Raw genomic sequence first — 20,970 nt, forward strand, 5'->3', positions numbered from 1 at the left:
TAAAAAAAAAATCTGCTCTTCAATAAGAAAACAAAAAGACCACATACTTGAGAGAACATGTTTGCAAATCATACACCTGACTTAAAACAATTTGTATCCAGACCATAAAAAGAAACATCAAATCCTTAAGGCCACAGATTATGTGATTCCATTTATAGTCATGCATTACCTAACAACAAGGATGCATTCTGAGAAATATATCAGATAGTTTCATCATCATGTGAACATCACAGAGTACATTCATATAAACATAAGTGGTATAGTTTTCTACACAGCTAGGCTATATGGTATAGCCTACTGCTTCTATGATCTAAACATATACAGTATGTTACTGTACTGAATACTTTAGGCAACTGCAACACAATGGTAAGTATTTGTGTATCAAAACATATGCAAACATAGAAAAGGTAGAGTAAAAATACAGTATAAAAGATAAAAATGGTATGCCTGTATAGGGTACTTACCATGAATGGAGATTGCAGGACTGGAAGTTGCTCTGGGTGAGTGAGTGGTGAGTGAATGTAGAGGCCTAGGACATAATTGTACACTGCTGTAGACTTTATGAACACTGTCCCAGAAGCCTTTCTTCTGCTTCCTTCCAATGGGGTCAGAAATAGAACATCAAAACTGTCAATGTTGTTCCATGAACAGGAATGTCAACCGGACTGATTGAAAATATTGAGGAGAAACTAGTTGGGTAAGGTGTAGATCACCATAACAGTAACTGTCAGGAAGGAGTGAGAAGGTGTTCTGAGGATCAGTAGGAATAGAAATTCAAGATGGAGAGAAAAAGGAACATAGGGGATTGTCATGACAATTTGTCTATTGCATGTTGAAACAGTGGTCAGGTTAAGAAATTGTGGGATGTTCATTAAAAAAATAGAGGGTGCTTAACATGGTGAGGGTGTAGAAATGACAACTCAGTATTTTCACTTCGGAAATTTGTTTTTGGTTCTTTTGACCTCTGGACTCTAAAGACTAAGGACTCTCTGGTATTGAATTGATGGAAGAAATAAAACTTTACTATGCTCTCCATTATTACAACTTGAAAATATTTTCAAGGTACATGAATAGGCTGGCTCCATACTACCACAGAAAGACTTCACTAAAGTTGGCAATGGCACTTAATACTTGTTAAGTTAGTTCCTATGGACATTATAGACTTCTTATAGTACCTTAGGTCCTTAACAAAGAATTTACAGCAATGTACTCTAAAGACCATAAAACTAGATCTGGGAGGGTAATAGCACCCACTGAATATGTAGCGCTGGAGGCGCAGGCTCCTCTGTGCTGAAACTGGTTAATGGCTGACTAATTGGGATGTGATTTGTACACTTAAAATTGAGATGCTGTGAGCGAGAAGGAATCCATTGCCAAGCCCCATAAAACTACTCTTGTCAGAGAAAACAAAAACAAAAACCCTTCTGAACCACATACCTTTCCATTCCTTACAGAAAATTCAGCTTCATCATAACCTTATGAGACTACCAGTGTATATGCAGTGCATCACTGACCGAAATATAGTTATGCGGCACATGACTGTATCTGAAATGTCCAGAATAGGCTACCCATAGAGACAGAAAGTAGATTAGTATTTGCTTAGGATGGGTGGGCAGATAGTGATTATGCAGGATTAGGGAGTGACAGCTAAAGGGTATAGGATTTCTTTTTAAGGTAATGAAAATGTTTTGAAGTTGTGATGATTGCACAACTCTTTGAATATACTAAAAATCAGTGAGTTGCATATTTTAAATGAGTAAATTTATTCTATGTAAATTATACTTCAATAAAGTTGTCACCTAAAAAAGGAAAATAATTTTGAGATATAATCGACATATAACATTATATAAATTTAAGATGCACAGTATGTTGATTTGATACATTTATATATTGTAATAGGATTTTCATCATGGTGTTAGGTAACACCTCTATTGTATTATATCATTATAATTTCTTTTGTGTGGTGAGACTATTTAAGATCTAGTCTCTTAGCAACTTCTAAGTATATAATACAAAATATATGGAACGCTTCACAAATTTGTATGTGATCTTTGCACAGGGTCTGTGCTAATCATCTGTGTATCATTCCAATCTTAGTGTATGTACTGCTGAAGTGAGCACTGGAGTAGATTTGTCATGTGGCATCTGGGTAAGATGATCGAGTGTTTCCTGCTTCCTGGACTTGAAGCACAGCTCTGGTTCCTCTCTGTTTCTGCTGTGAGCTACTCAATATCTTTCCAATAAATTTCAATTTTCTTAATCTAGCAAGAGGCAGAATCAGTTGCTGCTAATCAAATAACTGACTGAAAAAAGGTTGTGCTACACAGAAGGTATAGTACATGCAAAAACATGGAAACATGAAAGACCTGAAAATGTGTCTAGAAGATGAGGTTTGAGGAGAGAAATGAGTATGTGGGGATGAAATTTACTAGAAAACAATGATGAAGAGACTGGAAAATAAATCTTGATTGTATGAGCTGACAAGTTAACACATCAGAGAATTTTATTCCTGACTTTCATTTCTACCTTGATTTTTATAGAAGAGGACACTAATGCTCAAAGATAACCCACTCATTCAAGTATGCGGTTGCTGGTGCTGAAGTTGAGCTTAAAATCTGAATAACAGAAGATTATACCCATGCTATGATGATAGCTCTCCTCTCCTTTTGATAGAAATGAAAATGAGGAAAAATAATTTTTGTCTATTGAAACAGACATTACAAAACCAAATAAAATATATTTGTGTGTGCTCACACACAATTAATGTTTAGTAAAAATAGTTTGATGTCAAAATTTATTGATGTAATTCACTGCTTTAAAAATGATCATTTCAATATACTTAGAAAAAAATGATAAAATTCAATGTTTATCTGATCAAATAAAAAAACATCTCTAGAGAAACTGAGTAGGGGATTTTCTTTCTTTTCTAATGGCTACCTACTGATAACAAAAAGAAAACATCACACTTAAATATGAAAATATAGGATGATTGTCATTTAGGTTAGAGATATGACACATATTCCATCTATCACTAATATTGTTCAGTGTGCACTGAACAATGCACAATTCAGTAACAAGAGTAAAATAAATAAAAAAAAGATTGGAAAGGAAGAGTCAAAAGTATACTTAGACACAGATGATAGTAAGATGTATGTAGGAAATCAAAGAGAATCAGCAGAAAAACTGTTGAAACTAATTAGAAAACATAAACAAAATTTCTGGCTACACATTCAATATATGCAATCAAGAGTCCCTCTATACCAATAACCAACCATAAAATGCAATAGGAAATGAGACCATGCACAACATTACCAAAGATACTCTAAAGTATCTACAAATTAAATTAATAAAGAAAAGATAATCACTTTAGAAGATTTAAAAAATGTACAGTTCCAATAAAAGACTTAAAAGAAGACCTAAAAAAATAATCTTACTATATGTATGGATATAACGACCTAACCTTGTGAAAAGATATCCCACTCATTTAATCTATCAATTTAATGAACTTTTGTTCAAAATTCCAGTCGAGTCTTTGAAGGACCATGGAAAATTTCTTGAAAAGCATAGCAAAAACTAAGATTATATTGAAATATAAGAACAAAGTTGGGGACTCACATTATTGCATATTAAGAAATACTAAAGGACACTTCTACTTTCAACCAAGATGGAATACCAGTGACGAAACTGAGTCTCCTGTCTGAAATAACTGGAAAAGGAGACTTAACAAATATGAAACAAGGGTTTTCAGACCTTGGCCGTCAGGGAGTCAGGATCAGGATCTCTGGGAGTTAGAAAACATAGTGGGTGGGCCCTGTAGCTGCCTCCCCACTCAGCATGGAGAGAGCTTCCAGACCACAGCACTGAGAGGCAGAACCCAAGTGGAGCCCGTGGCATCCTGAGTTGAGGAGCCAAAGCTGGGAGTCTGAGGTGCCAAAGTGACTAAAGTTTTTAGTATACACTATTGGAGAGGAGAGAGCTGCCCAAAGAGAGTACTAGAGATCTGCAGAGGGTCCCCAAAGTCTTCAGTTCTATTTTGATAAGAACATATTTGCGAGGAAACTACAGAAAGCTAGGGAAGAACTACCAAGAAGAATTAGACCATTTGGGGGTTCAATGGTGATGATGATGGTGATGGTGATGGTGATGGTGATAGATCAACTGTGGATTAACCACCATCCTGGGGCTCATGTGGGACCAAAAGCAGGCATCACACATTAGTGGATCAATAGTTGATTGTTTAGTGAAATGTGTTAGGAAAAAATGAAGTTGGAAGCCTTTCTTAAATCATATATGACAATAAATTTGAAATAAATTCAAAATAATTTAAGTTTCATGAAAATATCTGATCATTTTTATGGTGGTGTGGTTTAGAAGGAATTCTTAAACAAATGTTTTTCTTAAATACGAAAATTTAAAGACAATTTTTTTGTATTGGATTAAAAGTAAAATTTCCTATTAGGCAAAGAACATCAAAGACAAATAAGATATCGGTGAAAATACTTCAATGACCTAAACTTAACAGAAAAATACTCAGAATATAAAGCATCTCTTACATATAAGAAAAAAATAATGGCTAATAAGTATAAGTTGAGATTTTCAAGAACAGTAATAGTAAAATAAGTACATTTTTTTACAATGGCAAACATAGTAATACATACTATATTATTAAATTTTCCACTTAAGTAATAAATATATATTTTCAAATATCATAGTTACAAAAAGATAGTTATAGTGAAAAGTATTCCTCTCTCTCCAGCCCCACAACTATCCGATTCCCCTGCCTCCAGCTTCCTAGACACCAGTTGTTAATTTATTATATCTCTTGCCAGAAACACATTATACATTATATCAGCAAATACAAATATTGTTTCCTCCAATTTTAATTTAACAACACCTCTTGGAGATCTTTCCATATCAGGACTCATAAAACTTTCTCATGTTGTATTTAAAAACTGGTTCTAGTGGCTACTTGTTGAGATTACCATAGAATAATCAAACCTTTCCCAGATAATACATTTTTTTCTATAAAGAACTAGCTAATTAAGCTATTTTACAGTTATGTAACAAAATGGTATGAATCTTTAAAAAAAAATAAGGAATCTTTTCTCATAGAAGTTCTCCTTTGCTTAGAAAGTAGCTTCCTATATTATATGAGAAGTGGTCTCTATTTTTTATTTATTAAGTGCTTTACTGTCACATATAATGCTGTACCAAAACATAAGCTTCATAAAGAGAAGACTACTTTTTGACTTTGTTCCTGATATATCCCCAGCAATTCTGGCATTGCTTGGTTGATGATAGGTTCTCAACAAATATTTTTAAATGAATATCCTGGTACTGACAGTATCTAGAAGATGTATTGCTTCACTTAGAAAAGCTGGGTCAAAGGATACATCGCTGGGATTGTAAAAGGTATTGCTCAAATGCTTTTGTACAAGTTGTACTAACTACCACCAACAACTTGTGAGACTGTTCTTTCCACACAGCTTTGCAAGCAATATGCTTTAAATGTCACTAGTTTTGTGACTCATAAAAAAGAAATATGTGTGTATGTGTGTGGGTGAGTGGGTGAATGGGTATGAGTGCATTAATATAACTACTATCAGTTACCACTTTATGATTATTAGATGAAAGAATAGAATTAAAAAAAAATATATATATATATGAATGTGAGGAAAAGGTTCTTACATTATCCTAAAGTATAATCTGCCAGGAGTTGCAGGCATTTTAAATAGCAAAATTATATAACTGTTTGAAATCGAGTGTGTATATACTCAAAGGCAACTATTTGCCATACCAGTAATTGGTTCTGAAATAGTATATGATTCAATCCTAGTCACAAGGCATGAGAGAAAATCTACTGAGAAGTATCGATAAATTATTGCCTTTCTTTAAGAAAGGACTTACGGAAAGGATATTTGTATATCTACTAATAGTTGGCCTGTCTAAAGTGATTCTCTTGAGCAGATACTGTGAGATCACTAGGACTGTTACATTGGTTGGGCAGAGCAGAAATGTGTGTGTGTGTGTGATGCTGTGTGTGTGTGTGTGTGTGTGTGTGTGTGTGTGTAGGAGTGGGGGGTGGGAACCTTTGAGGACATGGTTCAGCCTTGGAATTACCCTATATCCAGACTAATGTGATGTGAAACAATAAATATCCTTATTACTTAAACAATTGTGGGTGACTTTTTTTTTTTTATACATATGACTGAGGACATCCAAAATGACAGTGGTAAAGGGAGTCAAATCTGTGGTGACAGAAAGAAATCTAACTATGGGAGGTGAACACACAGTGTAAAAATATATGTGCTTTACTGTTAAAGTGTACAGATGAAACTTATTGGATTTCATTAACCAATGGCACCATAAAAAATAAATTAAAACAAAATGAAACAAAGAAAAATGACAGTGGTTTCATTTATGTCCATTTTCTAGATGTTTAAATTGAGGCCCAGAAAAGTAAGAGCAATATGACCAAATTCACACAGCTGGAACTAAGTCTAGAAATAAATATGTTAGCTGAATAACTGGTAAAGTTTGCCAGCTGAATAATGAAATAGCTATTTCTCAGATATAACTATGAATTTCTGAACCAAGCCATGATGTTTTTATTGCTTCCATATTTGATCCACCAGGCTGTATAAGTTCAGTAGGATGACGTAGTAGAGAGGACTGAAAATTGCAGTCTAATAATCTAGATTTACATCCCAAATCTCCCTATCAGCTGTATGATTTGGGATACATCATTGAACATCTTCCAGGTTTACTCTTCTGTACCGTGGCAGTAACAGGACTTCCCCCAATGGCCTGAACATTTTACAGCTGGGATTATGTGGGGCATATGATACACAAACTGAAAAATGCTATGTCCCATCAGGAGGCAACTCTATTGTTCATTTTTTGCCCTTGAGAACTAAAATAAATAATTTTAACTCCTTGAGTCTGAGTGTTCTCATAATGACTGGGGAGATTTAGGGCAAAACAGATATTCTCCTGGTTTTGTGAGTCAGTTTATTTATATTTGTATTTGTATTTGTATTATTTATATTTCGCTCTTCTAATTTTCTGTACAGAATATGTATTATTTTTGCAATCATAAAGTAACTATAAGTATTATTAAAAATAATTAGCAAAGCTTTTCCAAGTATAGGTGATTTGTGCTCCCATTTCAGTAGCCTGGTGTGTTCAGGCTTGATAAGGAAATTGTTTCTACAAATGGCACATTTATTTATATGTTGCATGGTTCTATGTGAAAGGTAAGAGTTCCCATTTAATACAGTCTGTTTACACACATTCTAGTTTTAGTAGCCTGGCAGCCCAGGGCCATTAACAGTTGAGAAAACAAAAACGTGAAGGATTTCTATGCTTGAACATATTTTATGAACATATTTATGAACATATTTTACTTATGTATGTATCATGATTTATGTGTTCAAAAGCAATTTTACATTCATTAACATGTGTTATATTTACTATTTTTTAAATGTAGTTAGGGTAGGTACTATTACAGTTGCTTTTCTTCGTATTGCTGGTGTTTTTGGGGGGAAACAAAATTTTAGAAAATTTGAATCGTCCAAAATGACAAAGCTGTGAAAAGAAAAGCATAATCTCAAACTCAGATTTACTTCTTCTAAGTGAACTGTTTACTAAAATTGTAATCAGAAAAAAAGCTAATACTTATTGGTTCCCTAATATACTTTACATATATTACCTAATTTAAACTGAATAAGCCAATATAAGAGATACTGTTAACCCCATTTTGCATTTGATGAAACAAACTAACCCTGAAAAAGTGAGGAGATTCGCTCAAGATCAGACAATAAATACTGTAAAGCTGAATTTGAACACAGGTCTATCTGCCAGCATAGCAGATACTTTTGCATTCTTGTGCCCTTCGGACCCAAATTAAGTGACCAAACTGCTATCTTGTAAAATAATGAACTCATCTGCCTTTTCCTCTTCATTTCAGCATGGCTCTCTGCTTTTCCAAATCTCTTCTGTAATAACTATTGCATTATGTTACCTTCAATTTCATTCACAGACATATATTCAGTTCCCCAGACTATAGTATAACAAGACAAAGAACACCGAACATACTGACTTGGCCTAGGTTAAAGATCTTGTTCTGTAGCTTATTGTCTGTGTGCAAAAATCACTTGAGAAAGGCAATAACTACTCTAAGCCACAGTTTATTAGTATAAACTATGTGGATCAGCACTTCTATCCCTATCCTAGGTTTATAGTGATACAAAAGTAGATGGCAATGCTTATCTCTGCAGACTGTAATTATTATTAAAACATATATTTAATTCATTTGCAATAATAATATTTTATTACTTAGTAATACTATTAAATATTCCTATTCAGGGCATTGAGCTTGGTTGATTTACATATATTACTTTTTGAATAACAAAACTGAAAAGATAAATATTCTCCACTTTTCACAGTGGGTAACTGAGTCTTGAAATGTTAAATAATTCATCCAAGGTCATACACTTATCAATAAAAATATATTTTCCTTCTCAATGATAATCTAATTTATATTAACTGACGGTATAGACTAACTCCAAAGGGAAAGATAAAATATGGTGACAAATCTTATTCATCCTGAATATCAGAGAGACATGTGGTTTAATTACTATGCTGCAACACTATGTTGCTTCTCTCTGATATGGGAGGGAGATAAATACCAACCAGTCTCTGAAGTGAAGACTGGACAACTTGACCAAGCTGAAGAATTAGTTATTTGCTGGGGGCATCAACAAAGGATTTTCATCAATGCTGTTCAACATTTTGTATCCAGTATTCATTCATTATCTCATATGTTTATGCTGTTTATTAATTAATTTATCTGCATAGGAAATCTGTCCTTTAGGAGGGTCTTTTAAAGGAGAAGCTATTAATTTTAATCATAGCATTCATATAATTTGGATTTCGTTTCTCTTCACATGTCATTCATTCATTTGTTTATTAAATAAATATTTAAGCAAAAAATTTATTTAAAATACTTGGTTCAAAAACCATGAATAAAGGTATACATAGTTTATAGAAGAGAATTAGTGTCCCTTCTTTTCCTACGCAGTGTTTGGAATCAGAAATCATCTCGTTTGAGACTCATGAAGAAGTATATAAGGACAATAACCACAGCCTTTGAACACAGATCCCAAATTTATATTTTTAGCTATGAAATCAGTGTTTTGTGATCAGTGGTTCCCAAATCACTGCTCCATGAACCTGTGACAACTGGGCAGAATCTCCTGGACAGAATACTCCACAAAGAGAATGTATTTAAACTTGATCCAATTAAAGAAATTAGTTTAAAATTCTAGAAGTACAAAAGAAAATTTTCTTCATTCTCTATACAAAGTTCTTTATCTAAATGACATCAGGGTTCATACCAATCAGGATTCTGAGATTCCGAGAAGGATATGAAACAATTTGAGATTCAAAGGAGACTCAAACACATGGTGGAAGCACCAGGGAGGCATGAATGCAAGCTAATTATCATAACAGGGACTGCTGTAAGTATCCTGCCATTTCGTTTCCCTGAACACATTTTGTAACAGTAGCTGAGTTAAAAAAAAAAAAAAAATCTGGTGGGGGGCTAAAATTACCAGGACTATCTTGCTGGTATTATATTATATTGCTTCTTAATTTTAATTGTTGGAAAATTCCAAGATGGAATTCTCACAAAAAAAATTGTTTTCTGCTTTGATCTCCTTTTGACAATTATCTACTTCTCTGCGTGTCTACCATACAGTTCTCCAGAAAAAAAATAAAATAAAATGTCATTTTTTGCTTTTCATAGCAGTTGGTACTGCCTCATCATAATATTGGCCATATAGTATTTCCAGTGCCTTTTTCTTTTCTGAATCATCCTATGAACTTTATGGGCTGAGGGCAGGCACTGCGTCTTTTTTATTTACCATTGTAACTCTAGAGCCTTGTATTGTTTATCTTTGAATGTTAGCCATTCGCATGGGTATGCAGTGGTATCTCACTGTGATATTTGTTTGTATTTCCTTGATAAGTGATGATATTCAGAAATATTTTATTTGCTTGCTGTCCATTTGGATATCCCATCTGTGAAGTATCTGTTCAAGCTTTCTGTTCCATTTTCTATGGAGTTGTACTATTTTCTTATTGATTTGTAGGCAGGAATTCTTAATATATTCTGGATGAGTTTGTATACACACATATAAGAAAAATATGTATTTCTACTCATTTTTTAAGTCATTCATTAAGCAAAAAATTACTTATTCCAAGGGCAATGCTAGTTCTAGGGATTTATAAGGGATATTTTATAAATTGTTTGTATGTTTACAGAAAAAGGGCATTAGTGAATTTAAAAATAATAAACAGCTAACTGGGAAGAAGTATGTTAGCTTCCTGCCTCTGAATAACCTATATGCTCTCACCTAAACATTCTGAATATCAAAATCACTTTATAGTGTGAATTTTGCAGGTAAAATATTCTCCATTATTATTAGTATCAGGAATTTCCTTGAATATAAAGTAACTCTAAGATGATAAGTTGGAAATACATCTTTTAAAATGTACTGGGGATATGTATGCTCTGGATAGTTTATAAATAATAAACTTCCATTTCGAAATAAAATTTATGATGCAAAAGATGGTTTATTCATTAAGTAGCTTTTAGCACTCAAATGGTCTCTATTATTAAAGAAATGCTAAAGCTTTTCATTCCACAAATTTCATGTAGTACCGCTATTTTTTCTTTTAGGTATAATTAATTTTTTACTTATCTTGTATGGCAGAATGGGGTTTAGCTTTTTAAGTTTGACAGACTAACCATGTGAAGATCACAGTCGTCACATTAATGGGGATAAATGATGATTGTTAAGTGATAAATTAGTTTCCTTCCAGATGAAAGAGGCGTTATCTAGCAGAAGTGGTATTAAAAGTCAAAGCCCCTTTTACTGAATTTATGAAGTAATTAATGGAATAACTTATTCATTTAATCAATCAGTCAATCAATAAGTCATTAAGTCAGTCCATCAACAGTATTTATTAGCTCACACTGTGACAGAGTCTATACTGGGCACAGAAATACAGAATGTGGGGTCTCTTCCCTTCAGGTCTGTATAGTCTAACATTAGCGATAAGCTGTGTAACTGAAATTAAATATAGAAAAGTGTATATCATAAGCAGTTTATAGAAAAGTGTATATCATAAGCAGTCACTGAAAGAAGGATTCAAACTCATGGGAAGATAGTATCTTTAAGTGGAGCTGGGAAGGGCTGGGACATGAAGAGAGGCAGTCTGTATCTAAACTGTCTGATAGGATAGCCTTAGCCACCTGTGAATATATACATTTAAATTAATTAAAATAAGAGAAAATTTAAAATTCAGTTCCTAACTTGAATTAGTCTCATTTCTAGTGCTCAATCAATAGCTATACATGGCTTGTGACTGTCATATTGAGTGGCACTGATACAGATGTCCTTTATCACAGAATGTTCTATTGAACAAGGCTGATCCAGATAGAAAAACATGACTACATCTCAAACAAAGGTAACTGAATAGTATATCTGTAGAAGAGTAAATGTTTTACTTTATCTTAATTTAGATAACTTGAAAGTAAGTTACTGAGATGAGCTGGTTAGAATTTAAATTCATTCACTACTTTCATGAACTTCTTACAACAAACCTGGGAGATGGGTATACTGACTCTTTGTAAATAAGATGAATTACCACAGGTTCCAATCCTACATGATAGCTATCATATTAAAGTAATTACATAAAGCTATATACACATATATATGCTTAATATATGATTGGCACTATTTTAAGTGTTTTATTACTCTCATTAATATTTAATATCCATTTAATACTCCTAACAATCTTATGAAGAAGAGATTAGCATTCCCATCTTTCAACAAGTGAGAAAACTGAGATTTTATATTTTTACATAATTTGTCTAAGCTCATCCAACAACTAAGCAGTAGATCAGGATTGGAACTCAGGCCACCAGCGTTCAGAGGCCATCTCTAATACGGAATGCAATACACATAGATCTCTTTGACATTAAAGCCCATGTGCATACTTAGAAATGAGAAATCATAATGTTCATTGACTTGACTGAGTATGGAATGTCAGTGAAAGGAAAGAATTAAACTCCTAGATATTGCTGCCATTTATTTAGGGATGTTCTGTAACTATACCCTGACTTCACATTGTTCCCCGAATAAACTGAGTTCACATTATCACTGCTCTGGCTACATTAGTATAATGGAAAAGATCTGGTGTCTTCCCTGTGAATTAATCCTAAAATTAGAGGACAGAAGAGCAGCAAAAATGGAAACAGGTACCAAAGACAGTGTAAATGAACAGAATCTGAGGAATGATGTCTACATGGCACCACCGATTAGATGGGAATTTCAGTAACACTTGCAGATGATAACAGCGAGCTCAGGGCTCTTGTACCTTCCACAGTCATGTCTAGAATTAACACTCTTTAACTTGAAATCAAAGGAAACACTTATCTGAGATAGCAAATTAGTAGTTTGCCTCTTTGGTGAATGAGTCTCATTTTTTTTTCCTCTGTATTTTTTTTTAAATTTTATTTTATTATTAGTTACAAGTATACAGTACATTGGTTAGACATTTATATAGTTTATAAAATGATCTGCATAATTGCTCTTTCTCTCCTCTGGCTGTCCACCTAGCCATTACATTACTGCTGACTGCATTCCCTATGCCGTGTTCCCCATTACTGTGACCATCTATTTACTACTAATTTGTACTTTAACCTTTCACTCCATTCTCCTGGTTCCCCAACCCTCCTCCCCTCTGGCCATCACCAGATTGTCCTCTATATTTGCGAGTCTGTTTTTGATTAATTTTTTCTTTTTGTTTCTTAGATTCCACATATAAGTGAAATCATACAGTATTTATCTTTCTCTGTCTGACTTATATCTCACTCAGCATAATTTCTAATCAAAGGCAAAATTCAGGACCCTTTACTCTGATTTTCAGGCTTTCCAAGAGTGGGAGCTAATAATATATGAGCACTAGGACATTTGCTGAACTGGGTCCCTGTTGTTTGTGGTCCAGCGCTTTGTCATTTGTTATAAACTGATACATTTCCTAAGCATGGAGTCTCAGGATTGGTCTCCGTCTCCCTTTTCTTTTCTTCTAAGCCTCACTTCTTCAAACCCTAAGAGATTCAAATCCCTCTTAACAGCCTCAGTACTTCACTCTTGGTCCATTCCTTCATCATTTTTTGGCTCAATTACTTCAAAGACTCCTAATCTGGTCTCCAATTCTCCTTTCTTCTGCTACACTGCAATCCATTTTCCACATTGTTCCTGATTAGTCTTCAAAATGTAGATATGATCGTGCAAATCCCTTGATTAAAAACCTTTATTAATCCCAATTGATCTTTTTTTTTTATGCTTTGCAAACTTCTTAATGTGGTTCCCAAGGGCCTTATGATCTGATGCTTTATTCATCAATGCACAGTCCCCTCTCCCCATGACCTTTCCATAACTCTGAGTCAAATGTTCTTCTCTAAAACACACCATGCCGTTTCACACCTCATACCTTTGAAAACAGGGATGGGATATAATTAAAATTTTTACTTCGTGTATTTTTAGTTTCAGTCTCACATATTAACTTGCTATTCTTGTTTTAAACCTCAGGAAAAACCTAACTCGGAATCTTGGGAACCAAAATCAAGCCTCAGTTTCCTGAAGGACACTCTCCACCAGCCTAAGGCAGGGGCTTCTGAAGCAAGATTTCAGACATATCTGTGAACCCAAAACTTGAAATAAAGCTACTTGCAGTCAGGACACTTCCATTGTTTAAGAGCTTGCCATTGTCATGCATGTACTAATTTCTTGCCTCTAAATATACTTAACGCCAATGACCTTCCCTTTCTGACAGTGATTGACCGACAACATATTTACATAGCTAGGTTCTGTTAGCCAGGCATCCTTCCCGTCTTGCTCTCCTCTGAGGAAGGCATCGTGTATCACAGTGACAGTGGGGTCCCTGCCAGAGATGGCAAATGTCAAGCCTTTTAGAGGCCATGGCAGTGTCCCGCAGTGCTAGAAAGCAGACGCAGCCTGATAACAGACACGGAACCAGTGGGTTCACTTGCTTTCCTTTTGTACAGAGGAAAAAGATTTTAAAAACCCAAATGTGGACAAGTAAAAGCACTGAGTCAAGGAAAAAGGGGAGCTGGCTACTCAGACTGGGACTAATGAGGATTTCAACAAATGAGATGGGAATGGGACGAGAGTCCATAAGCAGTTGTAAAACTGAGCCGATACAGTACCCCCAGGCCCACTGACAGAAGGGGACTTTCACAGATGTCCAGAAAGAGAAACTTTAGGCCAAAGGTAAAACTCCTGAGTCAGATATTTGTAATCTGGTTTTGGATGCCTTATAGATTACAGAGCTGGAACTTAACACCTTACAGCACAATTTCAGGAGTACCATTTACAAAGCTGGAATCTTCTGGAGTCCACTGCCTCATGACTATGTCCTTTTTCCCAAAGAAACTGAAAGATGGTTGGATACCCTCTTTCTCCTTTTGGTCTCAGTATTCCTTTCAGTAGGTAAAAACAGTGTTGAATATTCTGTACTTCTTTCTTCCTCCACAGAAGCTAACCAGAAAAAAGTCCTCTCCCCTAGGGTGACTTATCTTTACCAAATAAAAATTACCTGCCCAGAAGTCAAAGTGTGAAGGGAAGCGCTAGGCTCTCTATTTGCTGTTCATGTGGATGCTCCTGATGTCACTTTATATTTACCACCCAGATTAAGAAGAGTCAGTAATATTGACTAGATGACTTTTTCCCCTTCACTTGTGACCCATGAACTTCTTTCTGGATTTGAGTTTGGGAGAAAGAGCTGAGGAAAACAGAATTGTTCCACATGCTAGAGGGAGAAAAGAAGTTGAGGCTCAGGGACAATGCAGGAGGGAAAGATGGGAATGAACAGAGAAGAGAGAGGGAGTTGACAAGAAGAAAGAAATTTTAGGTGGAGGAATGTGATCCATCTCCATGATTTCCTCAAATCTTGGAGATTCTATGAAGCTTACTAGGTGTTTAGCATGTGTAGATTTCTTGTGGAAATCAGTGAAAGCTTTAATCTCCATGTGGATTGCTGCTGAGCAAAATACAGACAAGTTAAATGGATAAAAATGTTGGAGGTGAAGAGAAACAAAGAGGTGTAAGCTCCTAGGATGATCAGAAGTTCTGGAACGGGTTTGAACTTTACTAGGCATTGGGGGGTTGGTGGTATCTGAGAACATTGTACCTGTGCCTTTAATCTGCTAATGTCTCCTATCTGATATTTGAGTAACATAAGTTATTTCCATATTCTCAAGTTTGGTGTGGTCCAAGCGACCTGTAGAGGATTTCGGGCCAGTGTTCTAGCCTAGCCTGAAGAGCAGATTGTGATGTGCAAGTGCCATCTGTCATCCCTTATAAAAAACTCTAAGAAGAATAGCAGTAAGAAACAGCCATTGAGTCCTAGTTACACAGCTCTTGAGAAATATGAGAAGTAGTGTGTCTTTGCCATTCCGACTTCCTAAGATTATTTAACAAAGTAAAGAGTGCGACTACAGAGTTGAATGACAGACTGCATTTAGATGGGAAATTAAGCAATTAGGAAATGGAGTTTTCCCTTATGGATAGGCAGTGTGGTATAATGGAAAGAGCCTGAACATCAGGTGATGGATTAGCCCACCCTCACTCCACACAGAGCCACTTGCCAATGGAGAAACCGAAGGTCCAGGGCCACATCCTTTCCCTCCTCTCTTCCTTCCTTTCTGCACCCTCCAACTCCTTCTTTGGCAAGTCTGCCTCTTTCAATCTGTTCACTCTTGTCACCAAAACCAAATTTTGGCAATTTGTTGTGGAACTAGGTGTGGGACTGAATGAGTTACTTTGCTTCTCTGGCCTCCGATTTCTCACTCATGAAATGAAGTGCTGGAACAGACGGTTTCAAATACCCCTTCTAGTCTTATGATGTTATGAGTAAGGATTTCTATCCTTCAAAATACACTCCCTTTAGAGCTTTGACTTTCGAGAATCCAAGTAGGAGAGAATGTTTTGCTCCGTATTCAGCATGTCACAGATTTAAATTTTTCATCTGTATCTTTCAATTGTGTTCAGATGGTGAGAAGAAAAATGCTATGGTGCATTTATAAACTAGTGACTAATGTGACATTAAACAGTTAAGATGCAATACCATGCAGACATAATGGCTGGATATTCATCAGACAGAACATTTGTGTCTCAAAATTAAACCAGTAAAAATGTTCAAAATTATTTAATTTGTGACTGATCTTAACCATAAATTAGTGTTACAAAATATGGCTCAGTTTTCAGTTTGGTAGAACAATGCCTAAGTACCTTCTCTCACAAGGATTGTTTTTCAGTATTATTAAACATCTGTGTCCACAAACTAAAATGAATAGACCTTTTCTTGGTGAAAGGGAGAATTTTCAAATAATTACTCTCCCCTTTATACCAATGTGTTCATTAAAACCCTTCTTTCTTTGATCCTGGTTTTGGGGATTTCATCTCCAAACTGAATAATATGACCTTTATGACATGATGGAATCCTTGTCAATCCATGATAATTTTCTGTGATGAAAGTATAAAGGGAAAGAGCATGTATTAATCATTTGATATGTGCTTAGCATAGCATCCAGCTCCCAGGAATTCACTGAAAGCTTGTTAAAGGGATGAATGAATGTATAAACTCAGGGTAAAGGCGCTTTGCAGATCTTTCCCATTTAATATCTAATGCAGCCCTCTAGGATAGCATAGCAGCACTCATACTATAGTTAAGAAAAGAAAGATGCCCTAAGGTCCCTTGGTAACTTGTGGAGCAAAAATGTGAATATATACAAAACTCACTGTTGAGGGGGTAAAAAGTGGAACTAAAAGATGTTTTCTTATGACACAGATATAATTACATTGTTGGATTTACTTTTACTCTATTGGGGGCATTATATGCCTATTAATAATATGATAAGGTATAAAGAATACAGGTTTGAGATTAGAGAGATAGGTCTAATTCTCACATGTGCTATTTGGTGTGTAACTTTGGGCGAGTTCATTAACACCAAGGGTCAGTTACCTTATCTAAAAAATAAGGATATTATCTACAAGAGTCATTCTAAGGATTAGAGAAAATACATACAGAATATCCCCATTTATCCTCATGCCTTCTGTTGTTCAACAAATGTCAGTTATTATTACTGCAGGTGTTGATTAAATATTTCATGAATGGTAACCTCAATCATATAAACATTTGAACAACTCAGTACCATTTCAAGTTCTAAAAAGTGAAACAACACACATAACCTTTTGAAACCTCTAATGAGCAAATAGAAAGTGAAAGTTCTGGCACTAGAAAGTCATTACTGTAAGAGAGGTAATTATTAGTGTGAAATGCCTAGAGTATCACTGACTTGACTTCTAATATTGTTTTGGACAAAGAATTTAGCAATGCATAATCAGTTAAAACCACTAAAAGAAAACAGATTTTGCCTGAGTTATGTTTATCCATTCTTTTCTTACCCTTGAAGTTAAGTTCCTTGTTATGGCTCTCAAGATCTACGCACATCGTTTTTTGTAATTTACAGGTAATTTTGGTTTTGTGCCTAGCAGTCACAAAGTGAATAACATAACTCACACACCTTGGTTTCAGTATCAGCAGGTCTTTCAATTACACGCCATGACGTGCTAGGCCTGCCCGAATGACTGAGTGTTGTTGCTAAAGGAGTTTCTCTGCTTACGTTGCAAGAATGGAAAGTTGTTTTTTTGTTTTTTGTTTTTTTGTTTTTTTTTTGTTTTTTTTTTAATGCAGGATATTTAGTTAACCCTTCGTCTTTCTTTACAGATAAACACTGAAATAAGATTGTGTGATGGTGTTACTGATCCAAGTGTTGTAATTGGTATAAGCATGTAGATTGATTATATTTAAAAGTAGATAAAAATCAAATTTAAACTCTTGCTTGATGCTTAAGAGAGACAAATGTTGAGGGAGGTAGAGGGTGCAGCATGTTTATGGAGAATATACTGTCTAAAGGCAAAAGTCCTAGATTCAAATTTTAGCTAGGCAACACATCATCATCTTCCTTATCATCGCCAAAACAATTATGATAACAATAACAACGACCAAAAAAAACCCAGCAACCTCTTTTGTGCCAGGTACTATACTAACCATTTTAAATGTCATTTATCACTCGAACTTCACAGTAATATTAAGAGGAATATATCATTAGGGCTTTTTTTTTTTTTTTTTTTTTTTTTTGGTGGGTGAGGGGTCAAAACTTGAGTCTCAGCTGATTTTATTATGACATAGGTCTCTCAAGTGGTAAGTGATAGCATCAGGACTCACACATTGGTCTGATTTCAAATCCATGTTCTTTTTACTATGTTATTCTATATCCCCACTCATCTACTATACATCTAATTATATTTAGGTCACATAAACTCTAAATCTCTGTTCTCTTATTTATATAGTTGTTATTATTAGCTAAGTCACACAATTATTTTAGGATCAACTATAATAATACATAATAATATGTGTTCTCTGCTATGTTATGTAATTATTCATTAAATTATTTCATTCTTTTGATAGATATACAATACTTCTATCATTTAACAGCAACCATATTTGCCACCTCTCCTCCTCTTGAGAGACCCTATCTGCTAAGACTGGGGACCTGGTTTCTACAATGGGTAGAGAAAAATTTTGCCCCCCTTGTTCCATTACTTTCTCCCCTTTTTACTTCATATAGTCACCAGATTGATGCTGCCCACTTATGGATATCTAAGGAGGAAAAAATCTTCACTATCAAGACTGCCAAGGATGAAAACATATTGGAGGATGTCTTTCATTTGTCATTTATGCCAAGCTCCTCAGCAAGGGGTCTCAGAATCATCTGTAGAACATGGGTTGGAAGTAGAAGAGTCAGTATAAAAAAGGTGGGATTAGACTCATTACAGGAACATCTGAATCAGACAAAGAATTTTCCCACTGCATACACTCCATTGCCCAGCACTGCAGCCTGCCTCTCAGCTTTGTCAGCTGTTCCCTATTAAGCTATGGCAGTAGGGTGTGCTGGAAGGATATTGCAAGGTTAGAGAAAAAGGAACTTGCTCTTTCTCATTCCTATAGGCTTCCTGTCTGCTTCTTGCTCAAACATAAACTCTAGGTATATTTCTTCCCACCCTCACCATCAGTTCTTTCCCAGAGCAGCAGCTAAATCCAGGTTGCAGGGTTTTTTTGCCCTTGTAGCAAACTCTTGCAACTTAGTCATGCCCCTTCAGTATACCAGCGTTAGCCAACCAGAATCTTTTTCTCAGGAGTCCCAGTCCAGCAGCACCACTCCTTTGAGATCAGAAATGTCAGCACCAGCAGAGCAGCAGCCTCTCCATAGCTCCTTAGTGTTCCTCCCTCAAGCTTTTACGAATGTTAGTCTTTTCTCTTCCATTTCTGCAGTTGTTACCTCCATGATACTTTAATGTTCTCTTTTTTGCCTCTACAGTTATCTCATTAACAATTTCATATCTAGTTAACGATGCTCTCAATATTAAGTGTTCTTTGCTTAAATAAGTGGTGTGGGTTCTGCCTCCTACCTGTACCCTTGTATATATACCACCTGTCATCTTAGTGAGACAATATGACTGATTGGGTGTAGCCTTAAGCAGGAAAAAAAAATGAGAACCTAAAACTCAAGTGTTTGAAAATATTATGAGCCTTGGGCTTGGAAGTGGGGGTGGACTACCATTTATTGGGAAGCTACTATGTGCTAGCACTATGCTATGCATTTCACACACATTATTTCCCAATCCTCACAACAAAACTGCAAGCCTCGTATTATTGAAACTTTTTATCAATGAGGTTTGAAGAGGCTAAATAAACTTGCCCAAGGTTACACCAGTGGCAGAGTTGGGATCCAAATACAGTTACATGATCCCATGGTCTAGTCTTAATTAAGAAAGACAAAAGGAAACTCTCAAGTTTCATTCTATTTTGTTAGGTCCAGTTCTCCAGAAGAGAGAGAGAGCTGGGCAAAACATTTTGTTTAGGTGTGAAGGTTGTTCGTGTATATATTGGGCTGTTTGCTCAGAAACATAAACAAAATGGATAAGGTCCTAGATTGGAAGCAAGGAATTCCAACGAGCTTGCTATACTATTCATTCCCTTGAGGGGAACTGATCGTACTGAAAGACACATCAATTACTCAACTCCCTACCACTTACTACCATACCCTTCTAGGCAAAAGCTGATATTAAAGTTTTTAAGAGATGTAAATGTGCTGAATGTCCACCTACTCCTGGACTGTTGTGTGACCAGCAATTATAGCCCTGAAATCTCTGAGGGTCTGTGTTTTATTCTCTTCTCTCTCTTTTTACCAGCTTTATTGAGATATTGATGATAAGTTTAAAGTACACAACATGTTGATTTGATACACTTACATGATGCAAAATGATTACTACCATAAAATACCTCTATCATATAATTACCTCTTTGTGTGTGTGTGTGTGTGTGTGTGTGTGTGATGAGAACATTTAAGATCGATTCTCTTAGCAACTTTCAAGTATATGATGTAGTATGATTAACTATAATCACCAGGCCATACACTGAATCCTCAGAACTTTTTTCATCTTTTAAATGAAAATTTATATTCTTTGATCAACATCTTCTCTTTTCATCTATCTCCCAGGTCGTAGTAACCACTATTCTAGCTTCTGCTTCTATGTTTAGCTTTTTTAGATTCCACATATAAGTGATATAATACACTATTTGTTTTTCTCTGTCTGACTTATGTGATATTGTAGTTGGAACTCTGATGAGAGTTTAGGTACAAATATATTCAAGACAGAGCACAACTTTTACAAAACATATAGATATAAAAGTAAGAGTTATGTTCTAAGAACTGTGTTGTAAGTCTAGACAATAGGGAAAAGGTGGGGA

At 35.3% G+C, this 20,970-nt stretch overlaps 1 long non-coding RNA gene and 1 other non-coding gene across 4 annotated transcripts in view; both read right to left on the reverse strand.

The window, feature by feature from the left end:
* LOC120590409 (uncharacterized) overlaps window positions 1-20,970 on the reverse strand; it is a 672,254-nt gene that overhangs the window by 531,510 nt on the left and 119,774 nt on the right. The gene's annotated exons all lie outside the window — the stretch shown is intronic.
* Window positions 2,015-2,121, reverse strand: LOC120590686 (U6 spliceosomal RNA). Its single transcript, XR_005649744.1, has one exon. It is a non-coding gene; the product is annotated as a U6 spliceosomal RNA (small nuclear RNA).

This window comes from Pteropus medius, unplaced genomic scaffold, assembly GCF_902729225.1.
Source record: "Pteropus medius unplaced genomic scaffold, Ma_sr-lr_union100, whole genome shotgun sequence".
Lineage (NCBI taxonomy): Eukaryota > Metazoa > Chordata > Mammalia > Chiroptera > Pteropodidae > Pteropus > Pteropus medius.